This window comes from Schistocerca gregaria, chromosome 2 (assembly GCF_023897955.1).
Source record: "Schistocerca gregaria isolate iqSchGreg1 chromosome 2, iqSchGreg1.2, whole genome shotgun sequence".
In the NCBI taxonomy this organism is placed as follows: Eukaryota; Metazoa; Arthropoda; class Insecta; order Orthoptera; family Acrididae; genus Schistocerca; species Schistocerca gregaria.
This window is the reverse complement of record NC_064921.1, coordinates 467,147,553-467,172,759: the sequence shown is the minus strand read 5'-3', so window position 1 is coordinate 467,172,759 and position 25,207 is coordinate 467,147,553. Positions and strand designations below refer to the sequence as shown.

The 25,207-nt window shown below is 41.6% G+C and overlaps 1 protein-coding gene and 1 non-coding gene across 3 annotated transcripts in view; both read right to left on the bottom strand.

Annotated features, from left to right (window-relative positions):
* The window catches only part of LOC126326193 (myosin-7B), a 269,934-nt gene that overhangs the window by 164,142 nt on the left and 80,585 nt on the right, over nt 1-25,207 (bottom strand). The gene's annotated exons all lie outside the window — the stretch shown is intronic.
* Trnas-gcu (transfer RNA serine (anticodon GCU)) lies at nt 6,026-6,107 on the bottom strand. The gene has a single exon. It is a non-coding gene; the product is annotated as a tRNA-Ser (tRNA).

Below are 25,207 nucleotides of genomic sequence, written 5' to 3'. Positions count from 1 at the left end.
AACGTCTGAAAGCAAGCACCCTGCAACAATCGTCGGAAGGATCCAGGCAACAGGAGGGAACATTATGTCTGCGGAATGTTTTCGTGGCATTCGCTGGGTGATCTCTATTGTGTACATAGTTCCGCGTAGTCAGCCCGTACACAACTTTCCCACTAGAGCATACCCGCGCAGGCGCAGCGCTCGTCCATCTCCGCACTACGAGATGGCGCTGCCTTAGAGACGGACCAAACTCTGCTTCCGCCGATCCGCGTATTAATATGTAACGCAGCCAATGAGACTGCTGCTAACGTAGAACCTTTTCTCCTCACAGATCACACTCGCTCAGTGATACCTGAATGCGCGAGGTATTATAACAAGTGTAGAAAACTCCAATTAATCAGTCTGCATTAGTCTGTATGAGTTCGCATTTATCTGCACCTGTCTGTACCAGTATGCATTTGTCTGTACCAGTCTACAGTCAAGTTTCAGTCTGCGCCTAAAAAGATTACCATATTCCTGTACATAGCCAGGATTTTGTCAAGTATCAGAGATATGTGAGAATAAGATTAACGTACCAAAAGCAAAGGAACTTCAGATTGTCAGTTGTAAATAGCATCCAGAATCAAGTTACATAAGGTTTATGCTTTTTATTATTTTAATAAATGTACGTGAAAATTAATCAAGTTCTGTTTAAAGTTGGTCACCGTCAATCTGCTACTCTAAGCGTGCAAGTGGCATTTCTATCGTCTGACCTAATGGCAGAAGATAAACACGCCACGATAAGACCACGAGACATATTGCTAACACTCGCCTACTTCGTTAGAGCGACAGGTCAAATAATCTGATGGTGTGTGTACTGAAGGTCTTACAGTATGCACACCACAATCTCGTTATGCTGAAAGACACAATGGTTCAACAGAAGTATCCATCTAGCCTAGGGGGCCGCGTCCACACCTATATGCAGTCTGTTTTTCCTCAGCATGATGGCATCTATCAGTGGGACAATGCAATCTGTCACACAATTCCCAGTAAACGTACGTGGTTCATAGAGCACCAGGATGAATTTGCCGTACGTCCCCAGCCACCAAAGTTCTCGGGTTTAAACCCAGTCGAAAATCTGTAGGACTACCTTGATCATGCTGTTTTCGCCATGGATCTTGAATCGAGAAACGCAGCTTGGCAACAACATTAGAGTTGTCCCCCATCCTGTTGGAGCCCTCCAGAACCTCATCTTCCTGCATGTCTCACAGCGGTCCGAGCTTGCAAATTTCGTTATTCAGGCGTTTTACAGGTGGTCACGTTATTGTCACCAGACAGTGTATCACCTTTTTTCAAGACAATATCCATTGCATTCAACTTATCTTCCAAGTTGTTTGCCTTCTCTGACAGAATTATATCATCGCCAAACCTTAAATTTTTCCCCACCTGCGTTAAAAAAGAAGCAGTAAATAAAAAAACTGGAATAAAAACAAAAGCATCAAAAAATGTTCAAATGTGTGTGAAATCCGATGGGATTTAACTGCTAAGGTCATCAGTCCCTAAGCTTACACACTACTTAACCTAAATTATCCTAAGGACAAACACACACACCCATGCCCGACTCGAACCTCCGCCGGGATCAGCCGCTCATTCCATGACAAAAACATCCGACATACGCTGTTTAGTATTGTGGAGTAATATTGAAACAGTTCCACTGAAACCACGGAAAGCTACATTTGTACATTCAGTTTCGTAGGCTTTGTGATGACCTGTTGACAAATGCGCCAGATAATAATCCAGTACGATTCAGGAACAGGTTCTGTTAGAAAATTTCTAATTTTTGTGGACGAGTGTCCCATCTCGATCTTTCACTCATGTCTTAGTAGCATTCTCGCAGGATCTCAGTGAATAAAAACATTAGACGAGGAAGGGATGCGAACCCAAGCTTGTAGAGCACACTGTATGAGTCCAGCGCTATAATCACTCTGCCTTCATATTTTACTCTTTTTTATGTTTAAATGCAACAAGCTACAATGTTGTAAAAACGTTCATAGATTAGCCACTGTCGAAACATCTCCCAAATTATTTAAGTTTAGCAATAAAGAAGTCCAGTATTGCACAAAACAATTATTCTGTGTCTATAAAATTCCTTTATGTAGTGTCAAAATATTCTGCATTTGAAGTGTATTTACTTTCTAATTTTAGAAGATAATTTTCCCAACCAATGTTCTATCCGGTGATGGTGTTACTGGTTGGAATGGAAACTCTTCTTCGTCGTTTTCAGTTCTTGAATCAAACGCAGACAGTCATGCAATTATGGTCCATACATGACCCATACATGAGATTTGTGACCTCACTGTCGCAATGATAAGAAAATGGATAAATTCTTCTATGTACGAGAGTCACTCCAAAAGAAATGCATACTATTTTTTTTTTAAATCCATCTTTTATTCTACATGTTTGAAAGTTTTACAGTGTGTATATACATCCTTTAGGAACAATATTTTCATTTCTTCACATAATTTCCTTCCCTCTCAACTCTCTTACGCCATCTTGGAACCAGCGCCTGTGTACCCGCACGGTAAAATTCTGGACCAACCTGTCGGAGCCACTGTTTGGCAGCGTGCACAAGGGAGTCATCATCTTCAAACCATGTTCCACGAAGAGAGTCTTTCAGTTTCCGAAAGAGATGATAGTCACATGGAGCCAGGTCAGGACTGTAAGGCGGGTGTTTCAGTGTTGTCCATCCGAGTTTTGTGATCGCTTCATTGTTTTTTGACTGACATGTGGCCGTGCATTGTCGTGAAACAGCAAAACGTCCTGCCTTTGCCGATGTGGTCGAACACGGCTCAGCCGAGCTTGAAGTTTCTTCAGTGTCGTCACATATGCATCAGAATTTATGGTGGCTCCACTTGACATGATGCCCACAAGCAAGAGTTCTTCAGAATCGAAAAACTCCGACAGCCATAACTTTTCCAGCAGAAGGTGTGGTTTTGAACTTTTTTGTTGGGTGAATTTACATGATGCCACTTCATTAATTGCCTCTTCGTCTCTGGTGAAAAATGATGGAGCCATGTTTCATCACCTGTCACAATTCTTTCAAGAAATTCATCTCCACCATTCTTGTACTGATCCAAAAGTTCGCTGCATATCGTTTTTCTTGTTTCTTTGTGAGCCACTGTCAACATCCTGGGAACCCACCTGGCACAAACCTTTTTTAACGCCATCACTTTCAGTATTCTGCAAACACTTCCTTCCCCATCCCAACGTAGCGTGACAATTCGATCACTGTGATGCGCCTGTCAGCAGTCACAAATTCGTTAACGCTCTGCACATTGTCTGGAGTGGGTGCAGTAAGAGGCCTGCCGCTGCGAGGACAATCCTCAATATTGCCGCGCCCGCTTTCATCACGTAACCTGCTTGCCCACCGACTAACTGTACTGCGATCGACAGCAGCATCTCCATACAACTTTTTCAACCTCTTGTGGATGTTTCCCACTGTCTCGTTTTCACAAAACAGGAATTCTATGACACCACGTTGCTTCTGACGAACGTCAAGTATAGCAGCCACCTTGAAGACATGCTGTGACGGCTCCACTCATGGTAACAGGTTGAACTAAATTTGAAAACAAGCGGGAAGGATGTATCTACACACTGTAAAACTTTCACACATGCAGAATGTAAACTGTATTTTTACAAAAATAGTGTGCATTTCTTTTGTAGTGACCCTTGTATCTACGGTTGAGTCTGGCAAGGAAAAAATGTCAGATGACTGACATGCTAGCCAAATGCATTGTCTTGACAACCCGGGAGAAATTTCTAATCTGATAGCAAAACTTGATCGTCGTTTATCATATCTCTAGCAGTTATCGTGGTGATACACAGATTTTTCATTTACCCTATTCCAAATGTTTACAGTTTAGGTCTAAACCCACGTAAATCTAGGGATGGTTCCACTCTCCTGAAGGACATAAATTTCATTAACACACAATGGAAGGACCATTTTTACGAACTCTTGAAAAAAGACACAGGAGTGAAAACAAGCTTTCCACCTGCAAAACCTCATCCTGGCGAAGTTCCTTCTCTATAATGAGTTGAGACAGCTATTAAACAACTCAAAAATAACAAAGCGGCCGTATCAGATGGAATTGCCGCTGAATTTTTCAAGGAGGGTAGAGGAATCTTCGTTGACCATACACTAACGTTCATTGTCAAAATATGGAGCACTGAAACAATCCCCTGATTTCAGAGATGTACTGATGATCTTCAAAAAAGGAGACAGAAATGACTATGGTAACTACCGTGGATTATGTCTTCTATCTGCTGCTGGAAAACTACTTGCTCGAATTCTATCCAACCGGATGATACCTTTCGCTGAAGACTGTCTGAAACACAGTATGGATTTGTCCCTAATCGCACTGCCACAGACATGATTTTCTGTGCCACACAAATACAGGGGAAGTGCAACGAACCACAACATCCTCTTGTACATGATGTCCGTAGATCTTGACAAGGTCTTCGGCTCAGTCAAGAGAGAAGCCTTGTGGAAGATCTTAGCTGAAATAGGATGTTCTGTGCCGGACATTAACTTTATTAGACTGCTGCAGAATTACATGAATGGCATGGTTCTGGTCAACAGTAGCGCTGGAGGGAATTTCGGAATGACGATGGGTGTGACAAAAGGTTGTATAGTAGCTTCCACTTTGTTTTTACCATTTGTTAGTGCATCATATTGCCAACGAGAAACTGCTAAGGGGCATAGAAATAGACCGTAGGACTGATGGTGGACTGTTCAGTATTAGTAGATTATAGGGAAGGCTAAAGTATCCACATCAACCATCATTAAATATCAATACGCTGATGATAATGTCGTTCTTGTCAACTGAGAAGAAGATCTACAAGTAAACCTACCATAAATGGATTTGATGAAGCATATGCGCGTATTGGACTAAGCCTTAACATTCAGAAGACGCAGGTCGTACATCAACTTGCATCTAACTCTGTCACCATACAACCAACAATCACAGTCCAAGGCAAAGTTCTGAAGAACACCGAACACTTCTCATTCCTTGGGCAACCACCTTTCAACAAATGCAAATATTGATTCTGAAATCCAACGCCGCCTCAGATGTACCAGTACGGCTTTTGGTGTTCGTGTAAGAGCCTTTGATAATCATAACGTCAGCATTAAGACCGAGGTCTATGTCTCTTACAGAACGCCCATGCATTGCCTGGAAAAGAAACTTTAGCGATGCCTGAGAGGGATCGTAAGGGTGAATATTGACGCACTAGCATCAGTGTTCTGGAAGAAACAAATTCTACCAGCTTTGAAACCATGATCATCAAGCATCAGCTCGGTTGGACGAGCCACATTGTTCGAATGCACGAATCCCAGCTACCAAAACAAATTATGCATTCCCAGCTAACGATTGGTTGAAGAGAACTAAGGAGGCAACAAAGACGATACAAGGACAACGTGAAAATATGTCCGGCTCAAACTAGTAACTGGAAAACCACTGTATTTAATCGCCCAGTGCCGTATCGTAATGTTTGGGAGGAAATTCAGCGATTCGAGAACCGAGGCGAAAAAAAGAAACTGAGAAGCGCAATGCTAGGAAACAATGGGAGGTCGTAAAGGTAAGCAACATTACACAGCCATTCCCCACCACAAGAAATGAATATCAAAAATGTGGGAAAATCTACAGCTCCAGGATCGTCCTGTACAGTAACTTATGATTCTATGGCAACTGAGTTTCGAAGAAGATAAACATACTCGTCAGCGAGTGATAGGCAGTCTGATCTGAATAGTTTTGCTGTAATGTTGAGAGATCACTTGAATTGCATAGTTCTTTGTGAGAGCTGGATAGATTTAGCCACTTTTGTGTTGCCAAATAGATCAAATGTTTGTTATAACACTAATTTGGACATTTCTTCAAACTTATAACCTATTTACGTGAGGATATTTGATTGTCACAGAATGGTTAGCGTATCGCAACGTACCGATGACCTACGTAACGCCAAGTACTCACCATTGCATAATCGCAAGACATTAGCGAATAAAAACGTTCGACGAGGATGGGATTCGAACCCACGCGTGCAGAGCACATTGGATTAGCAGTCCAACGCCTTAACCACTCGGCCACCTCGTCCTACGGCAGCGAGGGGGCTTACGTAAGTGTATGTCACTGTGCAGGCTGCTGCTATTGAGCGTAGTTGAGCGGCCGTAGCCCTCTACAGGCAGGAGGGTCTGCGTCGCCAGACTGTGTGCCCTGTCCCTGCCCCTGCAGCTGCGCTCACCCCGCCACGCCCCTTCCCCTTTCTCTCCCTTTCCCCTTCCTCTACCGCTTTAACGAGGCACCGTAAAAGGCCACACTGCACACAGGAACCGCGCTCCCCTTCTGGAGAAACGCTGCACAGCTGTGGTCGCCTGCACCGTTACACACACACATACACACCCGCTTCTTCCTCGCCTCCTTCTTCTTCTTCCTCTTCCTTTTTTTCTATTTTCTTTCCTCGATGTGAAAGACGAGCTTTTCTGTGGCACAAGTAAAGTCGCAACGCTTATCTTTTCAGAAGGGGGTTCCGTCAGGATGGCGGCCGTTTAATGTCAACGTCGGGAACATTAGCGATGGAACACGAGTTTGACCTGGCCAAAGCCGTGGCTTTGTTCGAAGGTCCATCCCGCCACAAGTAATTGATGGAATAATAAAACATAAAACTGAAACTTGCTGTCGGATTAGAGCTCATACCTCACATAAATTATTTATTCACTACGCTGCTTTCTACTGTGCAGCCATTTTATTAATAGTCCATAACGTTTAGACGCAGCCATCGGCCAGAGCCCTCTCGCCTCAATGAAATGTTAGCGTACTTTGAAGCTGCTATCAGCCAAGCTATATTTGCGAACCTCTGATAACGATCGGACTCCCGAAACCGATATGGTCTTAAACGGTTACGCCAGCACTCACTGAAGTAAACATTATAAGAGAAAGTAATAAACCAGCTTATGCTCCCAGCCATAACGTGGTAATTACGATCAATCAACTCCCGTCGTTAAGCGCATTACCAACGAAAGGCGAGGCTTCGGATTCGAGTCTGATACGCGGTTTTAACATATTATTTTAAAGGTGTGGTAACCACAGCCAAAATTCCACATGGTGAATAAAATCTTCTGCATAGCTGTTAAAATACTTTTATTAAAAAGTCGCTACCTGTTTCGCACCCATAGAGATGCATCTTCAGTTGATAGGTTGTTTGTTTAAACAGTCATAGTGCGACAAAGTGATCACTTACAGCCAAATCCTGTCGTCTTGAAGTTGAACGATAAATTTACGCATTGTCCTCTACGCATGACCCATCAGAACACAATAACTGCATATAGGGAGAATAGCCAAATTCGGATCGAGACAACAACCACTCGAATGGTACATTCGGTAGCCTAGATTTTCTTTATAGGTGCTTCGCTCATAACTGTTTGGTGAAATGCTGGGCTGTTTCCATACCTACACATCAGTGCCACGTTAGCACTCAGTTTAACAACAAAACGTACTGAACAGAGTTTGAACTGGGCTCATACATGTGGAAAACATTGCATTCCGTCCCTTACGTTACGGTAGAGTAAAATGGGCATATGGCCTCAGATCCAGATCCACGGCGAGAAGAAACTCATTCCCCACGGAATCTGAATGGAAAAATAACTATGTAGGCGTAAACAACAATGAAACCTCAAAGCAAGAGAAATTATTGAAAATTTAAAAGGTTAAGCTGTATAGAATAACTTTATGATTTAACACCTCTAGAACAATACTTAACGTGGATCCGTCGATCAGATGTTTAGCTCCAAAAGCTGGAAATGTACAAGAATATACCTATGTGCGAGGGCATGCTGAAGAGTAAAGCCTCCGATTTTTTTATATGGAACTCTTAAACCCTATTAAATAAAACGAACGCTATATAATTCTACGTCTTTATTCTTCTTACCTACATACGAGGATTGGAACTTAAATAGCGGCAACTATCTATTCACAACCGATACAAAAGAGTTACATGTTTGCCCCTGTTACTGTCCTTCAAAGTAGTCACCACCTTTGTGTAGAACCCGATGCCAACGATGTGGAAGGCGTAGTATACGGTTAGCAGAGCCTTTTCTGTTGATTGTGCGAATGGAGCGGTCTACTGCCTGTCGAATCTCTGCAACAGTTTTGAAGCGAATGCCACGAAGTGGTTCCTTCATTTTCTGAATCAAATCAAAGTCACAGGGACTTAAGTCTGGGGAGTATGGTGGATGGTACAGTACTTCTCAGTCCCATCGACCGAACAGAGCACCCACAGCTTGCGCTGTATGCGCCCGCGCATTGTCATGCAAAATGATGGTTGAGTTGCGTAGAAAGTGTCGCCGCTTCTTTCGCAAAGCTGGTCGCAGGTGATGCTCCAAAAACGAACAGTAATACTGTGCATTGACGGTCTGTCGTGGAGGGACGTAATGCGTTAGGATAACACCATCACAGCCGTACACGAGATTCACATAACTTTAGACCGCTCCATTCGCACCATCAACGGATCAGGCTCTGCTAACGGTATACGTCTTTCACATAGCTAACAACGGGATCTATACAACGCTGATGACTACTTTGAAGGACAGTAACAGGTGAAAACATGTAACTCTTTTGTATCGGTTGAGAATAAATAGTTGCCGCTAGTTAAGTTCCAACCCTCGCATTTGCAGCTCGTTGCCGCTAGAGGGCACCGACTTCTAACGTGCAACATGGCTGTGTGTAACTTAACTGTGCCGGTACTTTAGGTACAGCGTGTTGTAAACGAGTTTCGAATTCGAAGAGTTCGTTCGCTCATGGAGCATGACACTGCCAGACCACACTGGAACGCTGCGACATCTTCAATATTTTGATTCTCCATACAGTCCCATCCGATTTTCGTGTGCATCCAAAACTTAAAGAACACCTTCGAGGTACTCAAATTGATAGTGATGAAGCAGTACATGGAGAGGTGAGGCTGTCGTTCCGTCAACAAATTCAAACATTCTACAGTGACGGTATCAACAAACTGGTCTCTCGTTGGGAAAAATTTGTTCGACACCAGGGTGACTATATTGAGAAACAAATACGTAGACATGAAGAATAAAGAAGTACAAAGTTAATAACGATTGTTTTACTTTAAACGATTTAAGAGTTTTCACATCAAAAGTTGGGAGGCGTTACTTTTCACCACGCCCTCGTAATAAGAGTATTGTGTTTTCCACTATAATATCGTTCCATGTACACCATTACATAATTCTACAAGATGTTTGTAAATATGTGCGTAATAATCTGTGCTACATAAAATCATCAGTCTTGTAAAATCCATATCTTACTGCAAGTAATCTCATACAAAGAACTGTCGATCATTGTAACAGGTGAGCAATTTTCAAACAGTGTTTCGTTTGGTAGCAAGTTGACGGCTACAAAGAAAATACACAGCTTAACAGCATTCTTTTCAGATTTTCAGCGAATTTGACGTTTCACTAACTATATACAGTGTTTCAGGATGTAGGTTCTACTGTGAGACGATGAAACTGGTACCACAAGAAAAAGAAATTGTCGTGCGCTGCGTCTAACAGTCACACTGATGAACCCCTCCCAATAAATAAACAATAATAAACATAGCTAAAAGCCTCTAACTCAGCCATTCTCTTCAGTTACGTTATTAGAATTCCACGGTTCATGTGTTGAATGGTCCTTGGAAAGAAGTCAAGGCTGAACATTTAATTTAAGCGCAGTACAGTGAAACGACATACCATTAGTGTTTTACATTGCTAATTCTAATTATACATTAACCGAAAAAATAAATTTAAGAGTTCCTGTGAAGATATTCTGTAATGAAATAGAATGAGTTACCAAACAGAAAGTTCATTTATTCAGTCTTAATCTCCACTGCATTATCTGCTTAGAATTTAATTTGCTATGGTAGGTTATTGAATACCCAAGTATGTCTGCACTAATCTTAATTCCATGAAGTCTTTACAAAAGTTGTTTTTGGTCCTAGTGTTATGGTCATCGTTTTTTATGAAAAGAGAAACTATTGGTAATGAGGCAGTTGACAAAATATCATGGTGTCGCACACCGCGGTCGTAGGGATGTCCGCTGCCCGAATTCAAGATATCCTCACACAGCCTGAAGAAGTCAACTAAAGCAGTTGTCGAAATGTTGTGCAGAAACATAATCTCACTCAAACACACAGTATAACCTCAAAAATCGAACATGCACCCGTGGGTGTTGATTCAGTTATGAGAATAGCGCTATGTCTAATAGATGAGAATTTTGAGTTGATGGACATCAACACTCACAAATCATTTAAAAGAGTCACATAACACTGTAATCAGTTTCTGCGTAAATGATTACAAATAACTTCACTTGTTATGAACGACTTCGTCCTCAGAGCAATAAGACGCATGACCGTTATCTGACAGAAGGGCTTGGATTTAGGAGAAGGGGAATGGAAATTGTGTACCTTTCTGAGTATAAAGATATAAGGAAATTGTGATACTAGTCTTACAATTGGTACCTAATATGAATTGTGCGACAGAGAAAGATAAGAGTAGCGATGGGACGCTACGTTGGTTGAATCGATCACTCAAGGTCAATAGCGGGAGTAGCCGCTTACGCAACGTTTGATCGATTTACACGCAAGTACAGCCCAAACGTATGAGACATCGGTTAGGCTAGGCTAACGGGGAAATTTAAATACTCCAAGGGATACGATACGGATAAAAGTTGCATTACTCTCACGTGACAATACATGGGGCTTTGTGCGCCATCAATAAGTAGACACAAACAACGACGCTGATTATTTCATGCAATTCAGAGAATGCAGTGTCAGAATCTACTGTAGCCATATTTGTGTTACTCGAAGAAAGATACAGTTCGTGTCCACGTATCACAACGAGAATATAATGAGGGGGATTTAACTTAGGCGCCGCTCGGAATGGCCGCACGATTTGAGGCTCCATGTCATGGATTGCACTTCCCCTCCCGCCGGAGTTTCGAGTCCTCCCTCGGACATGGGTGTGTGTACTGTTCTTGGCATAAGTTAGTTTAAGTAGTGTGTAAGCCTAGGGACCGATGGCCTCAGCAGTTTGGCCCCTCAGGAATTCACACACGTTTGAGCGTTTAACTTAGTCCTACTACTTATAAAAACAAGTAAGCTGTCCCATTAACTTCCATGTTTCCCAGAAATGCAAATATTGTCTCAGCTGATCCCAAAATTATTTAAGAAGTTATGTGATGGCTCATTTCACAGTAACAACACTCACTGACAATAAGTCATTGATAAAAAGGACAAAGAAAAATTATTTACTGAAATGATGCTTTTAGTTCATACTACACAATCTTAAGAACTGCGTTTGGTCAATTTACTGAATAGTGAGCAGTTTATACATCTTAAAAATTAAAATCCCTCTATATGTATTGTAAATTAAAGTCCCTCGTCGATTTTTTCTGCTTGTATGTGAAGGTTAATCTCAGGAAGTACAGTAGGAATTTTGACGTGGTTTTCACTAATAGACTTCCTCTTTTAAGGGGAGGGTTTTTATGTATCTGTAACTGTTATAAACAAGTAGTCGAGTCAGCACTTACTGCTACTCGTGCGGAATTGCGGCTGGTCGTTGGTTCAGTATAAAACATTTAAAAACGTTCTTATTTCAAAACTCTGAGTGCTGTAACTCTCATAGAACTTCACAAGCTATGTCGATAGTCTATTCAAACGATGAAGTACAGGAAACAGGAAACGATAAGATTGTAGGTCTGCAGATAGACTGCAACACGAATTGAAAAACCCATTTGAATTAATGATGCGACTTCATTCTAGTACAGCTACAGTACGTGTGAGTATATCTGTAAGTGACTTATAAATAAAAGACTTTGAAAATAGGCAAAAGAGAGTGTTGTTGTTGTTGTTGTTGTTGTTGTGGTCTTCAGTCCAGAGACTAGTTTGATGCAGCTCTCCATGCTACTCTGTCCTGAGTAAGGTTCTTCATGTCCCAGTACCTACGGCAACCTACATCCTTCTGAATCTGTTTAGTGTATTCATCTTTTGGTGTCCTTCTACGATTTTTACCATCCTCGCTGCCTCCCAATAATAAATTGGTGATCCCTTGATGCCTCAGAATATGCCCTACCAATCGATCCCTTCTTCTAGTCAAGTTGTGCCACAAATTTCTCTTCTCTCCAATAATATTCAATACCTCCTCATTAGTTGTGTGATCTACCCATCTAATCTTCAGTATTCTTCTGTAGCACCACATTTCAAAAGCTTCTATTCTTCAGTAAGCTATGAATCACAAAATCTTTCTTATATTTTAGGACACAAATGTAAAACAGAAAAGAAGTCGACGCTACAATCTGACGATGAGCTCAAGCCTAAAACTAGTAATGGTGCAGTAAAATCATTTCAAGAAAACTTGTAGCTCGTTGCAGTGTCGCATACAGTGTAAATTACGAAATCAGCTGCGATGTTCTCCAACCACAAAGGATAATATAGGTGGTATTAGTTATAGAGCATGCTGTATTCTGTTCTTCAAAAATTTGGTATTTTGGTAACATCTTTACTATTTGTGTGCGTCATATGTTCAGCAGTGTACTTTACCGTTACCAGTCCTCTTTTGTCAAAAAAATAATGGGTTGCATCAGTGTAATTCATTCTCAGTGGTAGAATGAGTCAGGTTGTAGAAATGATGTAGCATCGTTTCAGCCTTGATTGGCATTAGTCTTCATGCAACGTTTTTGGGGGAACGCAAGTGTAACTCTTACGTACTGTCTTCTCTCCTATCCCTACAATTCCTTAAAATGCACATGAAAACAATTGGCATTAGGTTCGAAATGGTTCAAATGGCTCTGAGCACTATGGGCCTTAACTTCTGAGGTAATCAGTCCCCTAGAACTACTTAAACCTAACCTAAGGACATCACACACATCCATGCCCGAGGCAGGATTCGAACGTGCAACAGGAGCGGTCGCGCTGTTCCAGACTGTAGCGCATACAACCGCTCGGCCACTCCGGCCGGCAGTTGGCATTAGGATTGTGGAGAGAAAGGGAGTTGACTTTTTTTTACTAATTGCAATTTAAGACAGGATATTATTGGTTGACTTCATCGCACTTTTATACAACTGACCATCTCTCCCACGGACTCATTGTTAGTTTTAACATGATGTCTGTCGCTCATCACGAATGTGCCAGTGGAAGCGGCGGCAACATTTTTCAACAGCGAATTGCCTTAGACGACTTCGTACAAAACCTTGACAACCACTCTCTTTCAAATGAAAAGGAACATCTTGTGAGTACGCAGACTCCGTAACAAAGAAAAGGCCCCTTTCGACATGTGGCAACGTTTCAGCCATGATTGCTAGTAGCCTTCACGCAACGTTATTGGGGGAACGCAAGTATACTTCACTATGGAAGCGTTTGAGGAATCAGCACTTCCTTAAGCACAGCTGAAGCTAAATGCTGGTTTCTCTGTCTCGACAATACTTTCGCAATCTGTCCAGGAAGTTCCTCCCCCCCTCCCCCCCCCCCCCAGCCAAAAATAAATAAATAAATAAAAAATTAAAAAATGATAAATTTCTTTCAGCTAAGATGCGGGGAAACCTAGCTTTTGCCTAAAGTAACGCCCAAATAACCCAAACTTTATTCATGCAGTATTTCATAATGGAAGCACTTAGTGACTTCCCACAAACTTTTAGAATAGGTAATTTGAAACATGCCCTAAATTTTTTCTCGATTACGTGCTTAAAGTCAAATACTTTAGACATTAACTCACTTATAAAGTAATCAGACGTTTATAGCTGTTTTACACATGGGAGTTCGGTTCTTTAAAGAATAGGGGGTTTACTGATTTTGTAGTAGGACTACAATGGGAGTATTCTCAGCCTCTTCTTTAATCAGGTATCAACATCTTGCCAGTCTAATATTTAGCACGAATGTACAGTAAATTTGTCTTTAGCCAACCATTTTTAATTTCTTTTATTTATTTCATGTCTGAGTGTAGATGAGAGTGTAAGTTAAAAAGATTTTAATGCTATTCTGTCAATGCAATTACATGCTACTTCTGCGTATTCTGAAGCGTCGAACCGGCAGGGAACATTTAATCCATGAAAACATTTCACTCGGATGTGCGAGGACGGATGGGTGCCACAGCGGAGATAGTTAGTGAAAAATTAATTATTTTTGTGAATAGCAGAGTAGTTGTAGAGGCGCTTGAATGTGAAGAAGCTCAAGATCACAGAGAGTGTGTAAGAGAACGCAGTAGTAACACAGGGAGGCAAGAAGAACTCAGAACTTTAGAGAACACGACTGCTTCGCTATTGTTGCAATAGTTTGCCGGAATTTTGAGTGGAGAACTAATTCTGAAAATCGCAGAAGAGAACATCGGAAGAGGTGAAAGCTTTGAAGAGAAGCGAAGATAAAGGATTGCAAGAGAGAAAATTTTTCAAGATCCAACGCAAAAGACAGCGGGAGACAGAGCCGAAGAATACATCAAACAGCATGAAACAAGAAGCAGATTCGTCAAGAGAATTCTTAGTCGTATACTGAGCTGTTTTCCGTGTTACTTTTGTCAGAACTATCGACTCTGTTACGAATAGACGCTGACAGGCTGGCCGAAGTGGTCGTGCGGTTCCAGGCGCTGCAGTCTGGAACCGCGAGACTCCTACGGTCGCAGGTTCGAATCCTGCCTCGGGCATGGATGTGTGTGATGTCAGTAGGTTAGTTAGGTTTAACTAGTTCTAAGTTCTAGGGGACTAATGACCTCAGAAGTTGAGTCCCGTAGTGCTCAGAGCCATTTGAACCATTTTGAAGCTGACAGTTATTGTTTGTGTGTTGAATTGTGGAACGTTTCAAAAGTTAGCTTAACCAGGAGAAGGACCAAACCATGAAATAATTAGTGAAGGCCTATAAAAGACACGATTCGCCATTTGAAAACATATAGTTAGCAGTCGTCCATTGTTATACTATAAAATCGTATTTACAAAATTAAAGCCGGCATAATCCAGTTGTGCATCCTATTCAGAAATAGTTTCCAAGATTTTACAGAATGGTTTCAACCACGGGACGGTGTGTCGGAGCAGCAGCAGAAATTGTGCTTTTTCTAATTAACTTTACTATTGACAAGATAACAACCACCATTTTTCTGTGGTCCATCGACTGTCAAAAACAGATGGAGAGTGCCGGGATAAAAGTACATTTAATTCTGACAGTATTACGACGGGTGAGACAGATGAATATTCCAGCGTTTTCTACGCAGTGAACAACTGTGTTCGGCAACAAGTAAAAATTGCATTTTATATATGACACAGGCGTTGGAAAAGACTACAGAACTGCGTTCTGCATTCTCTAAGAAAAGAAACGAACATAATTTAATTGCAAAGCAATTCATAATCAGCATAAAACTTTCGTAGTTAGAATTTGTAATCATACCACATAACAGGGACTGTCTAAGCATTAGAACTTGTGTGTGACGTAACGTTTAGTTGAAATGATTAACAATCATATTATGAAATTAATTACTCTCTGAATATATTTACCTCCATTAGAAGAAAGTATCACTTTTGTTTAGAAACAACAAGATTTAACGTGTAACATCACGAAAATATCTCATTATAACGTTCACTCTCTACCCACTTTGAATCTCATTTTAACTCGTTAATGGTTTTTTTCAATCATTGCTAGAAGTTTCGTCTTGATACTACGATAACTCAGTTGATGCCTAACTTCGCATTTTCATACACAACAGATTTTTAACAGGCAAAGTTTATAATAAACTTGATTCACGATATCTTACTATGTACCAGTCTACCAGTGTACACTGATAATTCAGATAAATTGTCGGAGTCAATCGGACACTAGAACTGACCCGATATTTCTCAATGGTTTACTCGCTCTTAGTACCACAACTTATCTGACGTAACCATAGTTAGTAACAACACAGACGTCTTCTACAGAAAACAGTTGACCTTTTAAGTAATTGTTATTACAAAAGAAATTCTGATGCGTTATTTTGTAAGAGTGTGTGAGTGTGTTATTTTGCCCATCCCAAACTGAAGTAGGCAGAAAGCTAGCCACAAGCCAGTTCTGTAGGTATAATCACTTAGCATTGAAGCATCTTGTGTTAAGCAGAATCTGGATTAAGGGGCGTGGCACATTGAAGAAGTTGTAGGTAGGAAGATTCAGTTGCAGCCTCGGTCTCGTTGGTCACTGATGCACTAAATATTTGTAGCAGTGCATCGAACTCTTGCTATTGGTCTTTTATACTCAGTGAGTTCACAGAAATGAGCTTGATTGTCTTAGTTATTGTAGGACACATTTTGGTTCCTATCAAAACAATTTAAACCTTTTTAAAATTCGTGAAAAACGTCTCAATTAATGTAGTTGAGCATTGTGGCTCAGTAAAGGATTTGTCTTTTTTTAAATTTTAATGAGATCAGGATCATTATATGGCTAGAAAAAACCATTACAAGTGCTTCAGGATTTAACATTGATGCCCAAAGGAGTCAGATACATAGATTCACCTTTATTCAACAAGCAGTCATGCACTGGATCTTCATGTTGAATTACAGAATTTGCTTGCACAACTCTTTCTGTTCAATGAAGATTTTCTTCAAAAACATTGAACTTCATGTATTATGTTGTAATTAATGTTTGATCTTGTTGTGTACATAGTTCCGTGTAGTCAGCGCGTACACAACTTTCCCACTAGAGTGTGCCCCGCTAAGCGCAACAGCACAGGCGCAGCGCTCGTCCGTCTCCGCACTATGGGATGGCGCTGCCTTAGAGACGGACCAAACTCTGCTTCCGCCGATCCGCGTATTAATATGTAACGCAGCCAATGAGATTGCTGCTAACGTAGAACCTTTTCTCCTCACGGATCACACTCGCGCAGTGATACCTGAATGCGCGAGGTGTTATAACGAGTATAGAAAACTCCAATTAATCAGTCTGCATTAGTCTGTATGAGTCTGCATTTATCTGCACCTGTCTGTACCAGTATGCATTTGTCTGTACCAGTCTACAGTCAAGTTTCAGTCTGCGCCTAAAAAGATTACCATATTCCTGTACATAGCCAGGAAGATAAATGAATAGCCATTTTGTCAAGTATCAGAGATATGTGAGAATAAGATTAACGTACCAAGAGCAAAGGAACTTCAGATTGTCAGTTGTAAATAGCATCCAGAATCAAGTTACGTAAGGTTTATGCTTTTTATTATTTTAATAAATGTATGTGAAAATTAATCAAGTTCTGTTTAAAGTTGGTCACCGTCAATCTGCTACTCTAAGCATGCAAGTGGCATTTCTATCGTCTGACCTAACGGCAGAAGATATACACGCCACGATAAGACCACGAGACATATTGCTGACACTCGCCTACTTCGTTAGAGCAACAAGTCAAATAATCTGATGGTGTGTGTACCGAAGGTCTTACAGTACGCATACCACAGTTGTAAATATTGTAATCTTTATCAAAATTAAGTCATTTTATTGCATTCCCCACGTTTCAGAGCCCAGTCTTCACGGTTTGGATAGAATGCGATCTCTGTAATGTGATGTAAAAAGAACAGTGGATAGTAAGAGATTAATTTTCGTTTTTGTATACAAAAATAAAGAGTAAGTTTTCGTTTCATAAGACATTTGTAATATGTAAGACCATGGCTTATTCAGACAGAAACGGGAGTAGGTGTTATCCACTGACGTGACGAAAGTCATGCGATAGCGATATGCACACACACAAATGGCGGTACACAAGGTATAAAAGGGCAGTGCATTGTACGAGCTGTGATTTGTTCTCAGGTGATTCATGTTGAAAGGTGTTCGATTTTATCATGTGCGCACGACGGAAATTAACATACTATAAACGCGGAATGGTACTTTTTGGAAATCGTTTAGGAATTCAGTATTCCAAGATCCACAGTGACAAGAGTGTGCAGAGGATACCACATTTCAGGCATTACATGTCATCACGGACAATGCAGTGGCCCACGGCCTTCACTTAACGACGGAGAGCAGCTGCGTTTGCATAGAGTTGCAATGCTAACAGACAAGCATCACTATGTGAAATAACCACAGAAATCAATGTGGAACGTACGATGAACGTATCCTTCAGGACAGAGCGGCGAAATCTGAGGTTAGTGGGCTGTGGCAGCAGATGACCGAAGCGAACGACTTTGCTGAGAGTACGAAATCGGTTGCAGCGCCTCTTCTGGGCTCTTGACCATATCGGTTGGACCGTAGATGACTCGAAAACCGCGGTCTTGTCAAATGAGTCGCGAATGTGGCACAGACCCCACGAAGCCATGGGCCCCAGTTGCCAAAAGAGGCACTGTGCAAACTGATGTTGGCTCCATTATGGGGTGGGCTGTGTTTACAAGGAAAGGTCTGGGAATGTTTATATTCGGCTACTTGGAGGCCATCTGTAACCATTCAAGGACCTCATGTTCCCAAACATGTTATCGGGCCACAATCGTTCGCTATCGGTTTGAAGAACATTCTGGACAATTCAAACGAATGATCTGTCCACCCACATCGCCTGACATGAATCCCGTTGAACATTTATGGGCCGAGATATCAGATCGTTCACTACATCCTGGACCCGCAACACTTTCACAATTATGAGTCGCTATAGCGGCAGCATGGCTCAATATTTATGCAGGGGACTTCCAACGACTTGTTGAGTCCATGCCACGTCGAGTTGGTTCATTACGCCGGGCAAAAGGAGGTCCGACGCGATACCAGGAGGTATCCCATGACTTTTCTTACCTAAGTGTGTATCAGTAAGAATAATACTTCTGTCTCAAACTTACTATATTTTAAGCCAGGGTGCGCCAGTGGAGTAATATTCTCTTAAATTGAAGCATACGTAAGAAAAAATAGTAGTAGTTGTTATGTGTGACTTCTACACTGACAATATGAAAGTACCGGGAGAAGTGGCATAGCTACCAAATACTGTACACTTCCTCAAGGACCTCCACCTCAGTCTTGATGTAGCGCTCCTGAGCCTGTACTAAATCACTGCCGTTAAGTGGTGGAGTTGTTCTTTCAATGAAGCAACAAGCGAAACCTGTTTTCTGATCGTCTATAGTGATCTATCTGGATGTGATTCACAGCAAATCTTCCATAAGAAGAGAAATCATTACAATAAAAACTGGAAGAAAACTGAAATAAGACAAGACTTAAAGAAAACTAAAATATAAATTGGTTATTATCTGTTTACTGAATGACTTACACTTCGTTTGCGTATCTATGTATCGCACCGGTTTCTTTAGTTGGTGAGACGCATACGTTTCTCAGTACTTTTTACTCAACAACATAAAATCAGACTGGCACAAAATAAAATTTTTTCACTATAACTTTTAAGTTCATAGTAAAATTTTTCGTGGGTTAAAAAAATTGCGGTATCTTCATAGCTCTGTTCTAACTTTCCTGTTTCGTGTGAGGTTTGACATACTGAACGGTAGCGTGCATGATGAATTGTTCTGAGGTGGGTGTGAATTACAGTAATGTTCGTTAAATATGAAAATAAGAGGGGTTTATGGACTTTCTCGTTGCTGCTGGTTTGTCTATATCCATTTATACCCTCCACAAGACGATGTAGAGTACACAACAGAAAGTACAAGGAACGATCAAAAAATTTCGGTCTCAGAGCGTTGCTGAAGCGAATATTCGAGGTAACGGAACCGCGATGCGGGTATATAAGCACCGATATGTAGGCAAGTGATTAGTGTGGTAGTCGTGTCTTTCCGACGTGCTTCGGTAAATACGGAAACGTGAGCTGTAGTTACGTCATTACAAAAAAAAAAGAAATGGCTCTGAGCACTATGGGACTTAACATCTATGGTCGTCAGTCCCCTAGAACTTAGAACTACTTAATCCTAACTAACCTAAGGACAACACACAACACCCAGCCATCACGAGGCAGAGAAAATCCCTGACCCCGCCGGGAATCGAACCCGGGAACCCGGGTGCGGGAAGCGAGAACGCTACCGCACGACCACGAGATGCGGGCTACGTCATTACCAAATGTATCCAAACAGGACTAACAGTTATTATTCTTTTCTTGTCTGCTAAAGGACAGACACCGGTAGGTATCCATCGGAGAAAGAAGAATGTGCATGGGGCAGCATACACGTCTACATCTATACTCCGCAATCCACCGTACGGTGCATGACGGGCGGAAGCTCACACTACTGCTAGTCATTTCCTTTCCCGTTCCATCCGCAAATAGAACGATGGAAATATGACTGTCTGCATGCCTCCGTATGAGCCCTAGTTTCTCGTATCTTCGCGATCGTTATGTGCAATTTATGTTGGAGGCAACAGGATCGTTCTGCAGTCAGCTTCAAATGCCGGTTCTCTAAATTATGTCCGTGGTTTTTCTAGAAAATAATGTCACCTTCCCTCTCTCCCACTTGAGTTTCGAAGCACCTCCGTAAGACTTGCGTGTTGTTCGAACCTTCCAGTAACAAATTTAACAACGAGCCTCTGAACTGAGTCTTCCTTCCATCTGACCTTTCTCGAATCCCAGACACTTTAGCAGGACTCGAGAATAGGCCGCAGTAGCGTCCTATATGCTGTCTCTTTTACGGAGAATCACGCGTTCCTATAATTCTCTGAATAAACCGAAGTTGACCATTTGCCTTTCCTACCACAATCTTAACATGCTTATTCTGTTTCATATCGCTTTGCAACTTTACGACCATATATTTAAAAGACGTGACTGTATCAAACAGGACACTAGTAGTATTGTATCCGAACATTACAGGTTTGTTCTTCCTACTCATCTGCATTAACTTGCGTTTTTCTACATTTAGAGGTAGCTGTCATTCACACACTAACTAGAAATTTTGTCTAGGTCATCTTGTCTTTTCCTACAGTCACTCAACTTCGACACCTTCCTATACACCACAGTATCATCAGGAAACAACACCCAAATCATTTATAGATAATAATAGCGGTCCTTTCACACTTCCCTGGGACACTCCTCATGATGCCCTCGTCTCTGGCGAACACTCGCTGTCGAGGACAACGCACTGGGTTCTATAACTTAAGAGGTCTTCGAGCCACTCACATATCTGTGACATATCCTCCTACCTTCTTTAATAGCTTGCAGTAGGGCACAGTGTCAATCGTTTGCCGGAAATCGAGAAAATGGAATGTGCCTGTTACCCTTCATCCATAGTTCGCAGTATAAATTGTGAGAAAACGGCAAGCTGAGTTTCGCACCAGCGATGCCTTCTAAAACCATGCTTCGTGAACATTATCTTCTCGTTCTCAAAAAAATTTATTATGTTCGAACTGAGAATATGTTTAAGGATTCTGAAAAAGATCGATGTTACGGATACTGGTCTGTAATTTTGCGGCTCCGTTCTTTTGCCTTTCTTATACCAAGGAATCACCTGCGCTTTTTCTCAGTCGCTTGGGACATTGCGCTAGCGAGAGATTCGCGTTAAGTACAAGCTAAGTAAGGGGCTAAAGCCGTAGAGTACGCTTTGAAAAAACCGAAATGGGATTCCATCTGGACCTTATGACTTACGTTTTTAAACTCTTTCAGTTGTTTCTCTACGCCACGGATGCTTATTACTATTTCATGCATACGAAAGTCCGTACGATGGTCAGACGTCGGTATGTTTGTACGATGCTCGTGTGTGAAGGATTTGTAGAACGTGAAATTTAAAATTTCGGCTTTCGAATTAGTATGTTCAACTGACACACCGGACTGCTCAACAAGCAACTGAATGGAAACCTTAGACCCAGTTAGCGACTATAGCTGAGACAAAAATTTTCTCGGGTTCTCTGCCACATCCTTTGCTACGGTATGACGGTGGTAGTTCTTGTATCCTTCGCGCATAGATCTTTCCACAAACGCATGAGTTTCTACTGACCTATGCTTATCGTCATTTGCGCGTTCTTTTTTTAACCGAAACTGCGATAGTCTTCGCTTTCTCAGCAGTTTACGAATCTCGTTATTTAACTACGCCGTCCCTTTCCCGTCCTTAATCCACTTGCTAGCCACATAATGTACCACTATTTACACTCTGCTAAACTTCGCCCATAATTCCTCTACGTATATCCTATTGGAACTAAGTGATTTCGATTCACTGTCTACGGGAGATGCTAACAATTGCTTATCTGTTCTCTCTAGCAGAAACACTCTCCTAGCTTTCTTAACTGATTTATTAACTTAACCAAAGTTGCTATAATGACATCATGATCTCTAATACCTATTTCTATACTGACGTTGACGATAAGGTCCGACCTAATTGTAGCACCGAGGTCTAATAATTTTCCATTGCGTGTGGGCTGCCGAACTAGCTGCTCAAGACAGTTTTCAGAAAACGCTTTCAAAAGCACTTCGCATGTCTGTCTGTCTGTATACCCTGCAATGAATTCACAGATATTCCAGTCTATACTCGGTGCGTTAAAGTCGTCTCCAACTAGCAATACAAGATCTGGGTATTTACACGATTCTGAACGCGGACATTCTTTGAATGACTCTAGAAATGTCACAGCAGAATCGGGTTGCCGGTTGAAAATCCAACAATTAGATTAGTTTTACCTAGACAGTTATACGCGACCAGATAACTTCCTATGCTCACCCTCCTATGGCCTCTTATCTGTCTTTCAAATATACGTTGCATGACTCACTAAATATCTCAGAGTTTTCCATTTCGGGGGTTTTAGCCAGCTCTCGGTCCCGAGAATAATTCAAGCGTGAGAACGTTTCTGGAATGCAGTACATTCGGGACCTGTCGAATACCGTGACTGCAGTAGGGAGTGCTGCTGGTTCATGATAACGCACTCCCATATCGCAAATATCCTAACGCAGAAGTTACTCCAATTCAACTGGGAGATACTCGAGTACCCTCACCCCCTCTCCCCGACCATATAGTCCTGATCTCCCCTCATGTCATTATCAAGCCTGCGAGTCCTTAACACATGCCCTGAAGGATCAACGATTCCTGTCGGGCGAGTGAGTGCAGCAGGCAGTTACGGACTTCTTCATGCAACAGGACACGGCGTACATACAAACAGGTATTTTTAACCTGGTGCGTTTAAAAATGGTCCAAATAGCTCTAAGCACTATGTGATTTAACATCTGAGGTCAGCAGTCCGCTATACTTAGAACTACTTAAACCTAACTAACCTAAGGACATCACACACATCCATGCCCGAGGCAGGATGAGAAGCTGCGACCGTAGCAGCAGCGCGGTTTCGGACTGAAGCACCTAGAACCGCTAGACCACATCGGCCGGCAACCTGGCTTCACTGGGATGATTACTTCAATGCTCAGGGCGATTTTTGCTGATTAACATATCGATTATCGACTGTATGACCTTAGAGTGGTAACTTTCTGATGGCCCCTTATACCTCCAACCAACATGAGCCACTTCCTCTCTAGTCGTCAACGGAGAGACTATAAAAATGGCGCCCTGTTTGTCTCCTATATGTGCAATAACAACCCCGAACCGATTATGATTATCCTTATGACAGATATGTGGCGGTAACTGCAGGACTGTTACATCACTTACCTCGAATACTGTTTTCTAGATTTACCCGACAGCTTTTCAGAAGAAAACAATGTCTTTCTACCAACGGTTCCCGGCGTTTCAGTTACAGGTTTTTATGGGCCGTATATATACGTTACGATCTGAGCAGCATGCTTCCGAATTCCTTCCACGCTTCCGTCTGGGTCACGTGAAGAAGGCGCCAAATACTAAAGCAGCGCTCCAGGAAAACATATTGCCTACTATGTCTCTGGAATAGCTGCGATGCGCATTACCTGGATCCATCAAAAATTCTGTCTTCCGACAACCTCGCGTTCTATTTCTTTCAAGTGTGTTTTCAAAGAATGGTTCAAATGGCTCTAAGCACTGTGGGGCTTAACATCTGAGGTCATCAGTCTCTAGACTTAGAACTACTTAAACCTAACTAACCTGTTACTGCAAGACAGTCGCTGTTCAGCATGGAGAAAAACTAAAGAAAAAGCTCAAAAACCTCAAAATAGTAACTAATACGACGTGTGGAGATAGAAGATCCGCACAACGAAAAGATTTTGATAAAGCCATTTACAAAACATACAATAAAGAAGATTTACTTTAATAAACTTAAGTAAATATTTCAGAACACACTTATGTTACCAATAAACTACAACATAAAAAATAAAATCTACAAAATACAGGGTGATTATAATTAAACTTTCAAATTGCTCGAGAAATAACAACACTGGTCTGAATGACGTCAAACTGCAGCGGAATATTATCGGAGAAGGGGTGAAACGTATGGTAGAAGAAAAATAAATAGTTACAAAATGTAGCATTAGGTTGCGCTGTAATCATCATAATTTAATAGTGGTCGACTACAAATGACAAAGCAATCATACAACAATGCATAAGGTGTACTTTTGACATTAAGCAAACTGCACTACTCAGTGTGCATGGGTGTGCAGGTGTGATACTGTTAATTACGTAGGTCATATCACATCGGATGGGAAAAGTCTGTTTTTAATTGGCTTGAAGCCAAAAACCGCATAAAAAGTATCCATCAAAATCAGATCGAATTATTAATTTCCCTGTGACTGGCGCAAAACATGTTCAGTATGCTGCCACCGTTTTTTGCAATAAGTTGAAATAAGTAAACAGCGTGTTCCACAACTGATTGAAGTGTTTCCGGGGTCACGTTCAGAATGTGTTGTGCAATGCGTGCCTTCAATGCAGCTAAGTTTGCAATTGGAACAATGAACACAACAGTTGTCAGATAGCCCCACAGCCAGAAGTCAAACGGATTAAGATCAGGTGATCGGGACGGCCAGACTGTAGGGAAATGGCGGATGACAATTCTAGCGTTTCGAAATGGCGCTTCAGCAGCTGCTTAACTGGATTTGCAATGTGCCGAGGTGCGCCATTTTGCATAAAAATGTTCCCATGCACACATCCACGCTATTGGAGATCTGAAATGACGTGGATGCGCAAAAGACACTCATAGTGCTTACCAGTGACGACATAGGTAACAGGACCAGAAGCACCTGTCTCTTCGAAAAAATATGGCCCTATGTTAAATGATGCCGTAAATCCGCACCACACAGTAACCTTTTCAGGATGAAGTGGTACTGGCTGATTTGCGTGTGGATTTTCCGTTGCCTATATTCGACAATTCTGTGTATTGATATATCCCGTCACATGGAAGTGGGCTTCGTTTGTCCACAACATCTTCCATG